The sequence below is a fragment of the Athene noctua genome, chromosome 20 (genome assembly GCF_965140245.1).
Source record: "Athene noctua chromosome 20, bAthNoc1.hap1.1, whole genome shotgun sequence".
In the NCBI taxonomy this organism is placed as follows: Eukaryota; Metazoa; Chordata; class Aves; order Strigiformes; family Strigidae; genus Athene; species Athene noctua.
In genome coordinates, this window is record NC_134056.1 from 8,028,656 (window position 1) to 8,035,326 (window position 6,671).

Genomic DNA, 6,671 nt, shown 5'->3' on the forward strand with positions numbered 1-6,671 from the left:
TGAAGAGCTCAGCTTATCTCAAAATGGGAAAGAAACAAAGTGCATTTGAAAAAAGCATGGACCTGGGCCAGATTAGGCATCAAAACAAAGACGTAGAGTAGATACACATTTAAGTGTCACACAAGAGAGAGGTGACTTCACCTTGAAGTTACCTGATAATCCATGATAACCCTTCAAGTGTAGGGCTCCTTTCGTGATACTGGAAGTCCCAAATACAGCTCATGGGACCTGGATTACTGTTCCCCTGGCTGCATTTGAACTTCTCTTTCCTCGCAGAATATCATCCCTCACCCTCTAAACCCATCACTGTTTAACAAGCTTTGGTGCTTCCAGAAGCTCCAAGGGAAACCAGGGCTGTGGAGCAGCACCTCCTTTCCTCAGCAAGCATTTCTGTTGTCACTCATCCCCAAATCCCAGCACAAACAAGCACCTAGCAGGGGAGAAGTGCACACGATGCCAGAGCTGCACTCCTGGCAGGTTAGATGTACTGCTTCATTTTACTTCTGGGCTCTAGGCAATATTAATTTTTTAAGGCAAGGTTAGATCTCAAACATTTGTCAAAGGCATCACTTGTAAAGCTGAGATCCATCTCCTTCCTCTTGCCACTCCCTTGCGCTTTTTTTTCTGCCTCCCTCATGTTAAACTACTCTAACCTGTCCCAGAAATCATGGCTTTCCTCTTTGTCTCTCCCCTTGGCTAAATCATCAGTCACTATTGATTATCCTCTGCTATAGAAAAGGAGATGACTTTTCCAGAGAGTCCTGGAAATGCCCGAGTGTGATCATGGGCAGAGGCAGCCACGTCCTTGCTACCTGTACCACTCACCTGAGTGAGATGCCACTGTGAGCCAGACTCTGGGGGAAAGATCTCTGCTGAAGGGACCATAATAAATGGCCCCTGAACCCAGACTTTGATGGGACCGACGCCGGGATGATATTTCCAGGGAATCAGCCCTTGGAAGCAGACTAATAAAACTAATCTTTTCATGAACACATATCAGAAGGTTGTTGTTGAGTTTGGGTTTGGTTTTTTTGTGTTTTTTTTTTTTTACTTTCTCTTTTTTCCCCTCTCCCTTAAAGGGAGAATAAATTAAGAGTTTATCTGTAATTTTCTCAGCGGGACAACTGCATTGAAGTGCCAGGCAGGATCCCCCATTGTATAAATCAATGCGTTTTATCACAAGCTTGGGCCTTCTTGTAACAAACTAAACAAGAGCTGCTGCTTTCTTCATGGATGTAATCAGCAAACAGGTGAGCACAAGAGCTTTCCTCGTACTAATGGTGGGGAGGGGGGAGGCAGTTAATTTGACCTGGAGTGCGGATTTAGTCTCTCCTGCAGCGGAGCTGTTTCTGCAGTTATCTCTCCAAGACCAGCCTCTGTGGCTTCTGTCTTATTTCCAGTCCAGACATGCTCTGGAAACCATTACCATATTTATAAAGCTACCTGGACTCACCGAGCATGCATGAAAGGGTTAGAAAGACCTATCTATTTTACCAGCTGTGCAGCCGGCATCTGTAAGTGAGAAAAGGAGAAGGAAAAAAGAGAGGTTATTCTACATTTGCTGTGTAGGAAAACTGTATACGGTCCTTCAGAGGTAGCATCCATTAAGAGTAGAAAGAAGAACTAACCCTCTTGGCCAGACAAATCTGCCCTTGATGGCAAGTAGCAGGTTACCACATGCCCCTACGTAGAATTACCACAGTCCTAGGGCAAATGTCCACGAGCGAGCCTGTTTTCTTGCATTATAGGGCAGGTAAGTGGAGAACATGGGCTACAGATGTGAAGATTTAGGGGACAGGGGGCGGGAGGAGTCTGTGTTGCAGGTTCTAATTCCAGGCTCAAGCACGGGTTTAATATGCGATTTTAGCTAAGCAAGAGGATTGTGATGATTATAACACAACACATCTTCTTTACCAGACAATGAGCATTGCTAAGAGGCCTTAAATCCTTGGACAGGAGATGTCCAGGATCTAAAAAGCATGATCAGAGCTATTCTAAATAAAAGGTTCCCGGTATGTTTTCTCTTGTTATCTCTGTTATCACTCATCTAATCCCTTAGAGGTCTAGTAATCCTGAAGACAAAGGCAGTGAAAAATAGTCTTGAATAAAACTGTAAGAATTATATGAATATAATGTATTATTGCAAAGAGTCCATTGCTTGGCCTGGGGCACGGAGGACTCACTGTTCTACGGCAAGGACGTTTGGGGACTGTGTCTTTTTGGGGAAGCCTGCAGAGGATTCCCATTCCTCCAGAGTTCACACGCTCAGGTTTTAACTAGAGCATCTCTTTCAGCTGCTGGGAACATGCTGTTTCATCTTCATCTCTGAAGTGAAGATGATAGAGTTATTATAATGCTGTCGTTCACATGTTAGGTGGAAGAAGCAGCTACCCCAGCCACAGGGGTGGTTTCCTGTAGAGAGAACAGGTCATATTTGCTAAGCGTTTAGTGGGCCTAAAAAAACCACTGTAAAGGTTAGGGAAAAATTATCTTTGGGCTTCTTGGAGTTGTCTTTCTGTAGTAGCTCAGACTTGAAGAAGATAACACTAAGAGATGATTCACTTTGCTTGCTCCAGTGAGAGAGGATCAGTGACTACTTACACCCTATATAAGAGAAAAGGAAAAAATATTGATCCAGAGTTCCCACATCTATGATCTACATCCTTGTGCTTCCCCTAAAGAAAATTTATTGCTCCCCATCAGCAATAAATCAGAAGACCAACTTTCCTGCTCCCTCTCAGACAGATACGCTGTTGTACAGCATGTGAGAAACTCCCCAAAGTGGAAGATACGAGGGTTTAACCAACAGGCAAGTTCAGGTAACAGTTCAGAGCTAGGAGAAGAAAGACAGATCAACTGCCAATATGATGGAAAATATTAAGCTTTTAATTATATTTAATAGCTGTATTTCTTTAGTATACTAATGTATAAAAAGATATTTATTTATACTAATATTTATAAATGTATGTATAAATATGTATTTAAAATATATATTTATTAAAGTAAACTAAATAAATACATATTTATAAGGGAATATTTAGTACATTTAATAAACATACACAACTTGCTGCCATGCTGGAGGATAAAACAAGGTGAAGAAAATTGGAAGCAAACCTAAGCAAAAAATAACCTTAGATTGACACTTTCTCCCTAATGGATCCCAAAGCTCTGTTTTACTCTAATTTACACACCAGCAAGAGGTTTGGTTTTGATGTGCAGCAGTCTCTGAGATGAGATACAGTAATTGTGTAACCAGAATAGCAACACCACAGCTGAATGCAGTCTGGGAAGTAAAAGACTGCTTTTTCAATGAAACTTGGACAAACTCTTCAGCTTGGATGAATTTATTCCTAGTTTATAGTGAGTAAAGTCCTAACCACAGTATCCAGCTGAGAGTATGTCTATATTAAAGGTCTGTATAGAGGGGAAACATAAGCTTTCTAGAGTTAGATAACAGCAGGTTGGAGGTCAATGAGGACCACAAAGCCCTGAAAAAAAAAAAAAAAAGTAGAATAAATTTGCCCATCCTGAGCAAAGTACTGATACTTTAAAAGACCCTTGCGTACTTTTACAGCAATACTTCTGTATTGCCACTGAATCCTGGAGGAGTTCACAGAGGCTGGCATTTGGCTTTGACCCCAGGGTTAATTTAGCTGTTCTTGCAAAATGAGAAATAGGAACCCAGGTTCTCGTCTCCTCTGCTATTGAGTCAATTGAGTGACATGAAGGTAAAACTGGCATGAACAAGAATTGAGATCTTTAATGAACAGGAACCGCTCGGAGCTTTCCAGTACTTGCAAAGAGATGTCAAGATGGTGACTGCTCAAAACAGGCTGGCACAGGAGGATGCAGAACATTTTGTCCTGAGTTGTTTCCCAAACTTGATCTGGAAACAGCCGGAATATTTACTGCAGAAATTCAACACTGGGGTAATGGTCCTTGGGATCCATAGGTCTTGTAATTTCTCCTACATGCTTCCCTCCAAAGGAAGACCCACTAACAGTGATGAGTCTGGGACTCTTCTCTGTGCAATGCACAGAAGTCCCTTCTGGTGTGACACCTCAGACACAGCCATACAGGGGTGCTGCACTGGTCATTTCCCACCTCTTCCTCACCAACATAAGATTTCCTCCCTCCCATCACTTCTCGAGGTGATTATACCTCTGCAGCTGTAGATTACTTCTGTCAAAACCTCATCCACGGCTCCATCAAAGAGTTCAAAGCAGCTCTCAACCTAAAGCTGCTGGATTAACACCAAGCCTTAACTTAATTCTGCTTAGGTAGTTCATCCTAGTCCCTTTCACAGCCACCTTTCCTAAGACGGCAGTTATTTTTATAGTCCATAAGCTTTCCAGGACCTTTCGTCTTTCCCCAGGCGTTGCATCGAGCAGTCTGTGGCTGCAGACACAGGACTCCAGGCAAGAAGACAGACGTCTGCTTCGCTCAGGTGGAAAACAACTCCAGAGATACAATTTTTTTTTTTTTTCTTTTAAAAACCCTAACCTTTGGAGGAGTGCCAGCTGATTTTAATACCCAGGGGACTTAACTATAATTGCCAAATGCAGCCAGCTTTGCTATTACCTTCACCACAGACAGGAAGCCATTCAGCCAGACGCCTTCTGAGGGAGAGATCAGGTCATCTCAGCGCTGACTCAAAAGCAACCAACCCCTCTCTCATCACTTAGATTTAAATCATAGCTCTTTTTCATACTCCAAGGTCTCATTAATGCCCCAGACTCCTGATAGGAACAGGAGAAATGTAGTATCCTTGCCAGCTTGGAATTCTTATTTCCATCATACTCAGCGAGAAAATGGAGCACTGATTGGTTTAGTAACTGGATTAAAACAAACTGCAGCATAAGATTTCAAACATCCTACTTTTCAGCAATGTGATTTAACCTCAGTCCATCTTCTCTTTCAATGCAAGAGGAACATCATGGTATCAACATCTGTCTTAGCACTTGCTGCTCTGGGCCTCTTTCGCATTCTGGATGGATCTGTGAATGAACACTTTTCAAATGCTATAAATATTTTATGAATTTCTATCCACTTACTTTAATGGGGGATTGTAAAAGCATTTAACCATATTACACCCAATCTCTCAGACACTGCATTATTTCAGCAGAGCTATTTTATTAGAAAAAACTGGCACAGTTGCTGTGATATTGTTTAAATATATATGTATGATATATATCTATTTCTCAAGCCAGATGAAATCAGATAGCAGGGAAGGGGAAACAGCCGTGGAAACTCTTGTGTCTCAGGTTTGTTCTGAGGCACTTGAAAGGTTTCATTTGCTGTGTTTTGCATGACTGCATGTGGACTTTTTAAGTGACTGTTTTTATAGACTGGGCTGAGACTTGAGCCTGGATGTCTGACGCTCTTTCTCCTCTCCCACAACACTAAATCCAGATGAAAACATGTGGCATTGCCTAGAAACAAAGTCAGGGATAGTCCCTGCTGCTCAACATGAGACATCCCTCACTGAGGACACCTCAGAGTCCCCTGTCTGGCTGGGACTCAGCTGTGAGGTTATTTCCTATTTTGCTTTTGCTGGAGACCAGCAGAAGCAGGCAAGAGAGACAGTTTGATTCAGCCATGCCAAGCAGGATTCTTTCAGATCTCCTTAAGGCTTTTGCCAAGAGACCCAGAAGTTCATACTCTGACCCATCTCTGCTTTAGCAGTGAGATGCTTGTACCGCAGCTCTTGGAGAGCCAGCCCCAGCCTCCCAAAGCCTCTCAGCACCAAGCAGCGAAGAAAGGCCACCCTACATCACACCAGCAGTACCTCACTCAGCGGAGGATAAAGATGCCACTTTCTTCTTCCCCTCACACCCCCTCCATCCATTGTTTATTTCCAGCATTGCACAAAGGCCTCTAAAAGCCCATTGAGCTGCTTGTGACCGTGTCTCTGTTGGGTAAATGAATTTATGGTCTGCCAGCCTGATTTATGAATGCCCATTCTACTTCGAACAGGAGGGCTGGTGATTTTATACTTCAGCCATGCGGGACAGTGAGCTGTTCTGATCAAAGAAGCACTGATTTTGCTGGCATGATTGATTCAAGCCTGAAGAATTACAGCAGGATCATACTCGCACGCTGCAGTCATCGCAGGTCAGAGGCATCTTCTGCCGTCAAAGACACCAAGTCTGAAGTCTGGGATGTTGAAAGATTTTTACCCTAATACCTCCTATTACCCCCCAAATCAAGCAGCTGTTCAGCTATATTTGAAATCTCTAAAATCCGCTGATGTCAATATGACAACATGCAAGTTGGTTTTGTTGGTTGTTCCACCTGGGTCTCCAGCTGTTGACACACCAAAAAGAGCAACTCTGCAGTGCTACAGATATTCCCTCCCCACTGTGTAGGTACGTAGTGCTGATGGACTAAGGCACCTCAGAGGGTGCAGTCAAGGATCCTAGCTACCTCACTGGTTCTGAGCACCAGTTATTAAAATATTGGACATATCTGTTTGGAGATGGCAAACTGAATTTTATATAAAATTCCATATATAGTGGTTCAAATTCTTTTTCAAAAATTTTCCTATCAAATACCTCTAAGTCACAAATAAAGCATCATTTTTTTTTATTTTTTTTTTCTGTGGGACAGATAAGACACACAAAAAAAGTTTTTCCTCCTGTGGAATTATTTTTATTTTTTTGGTAACAAAT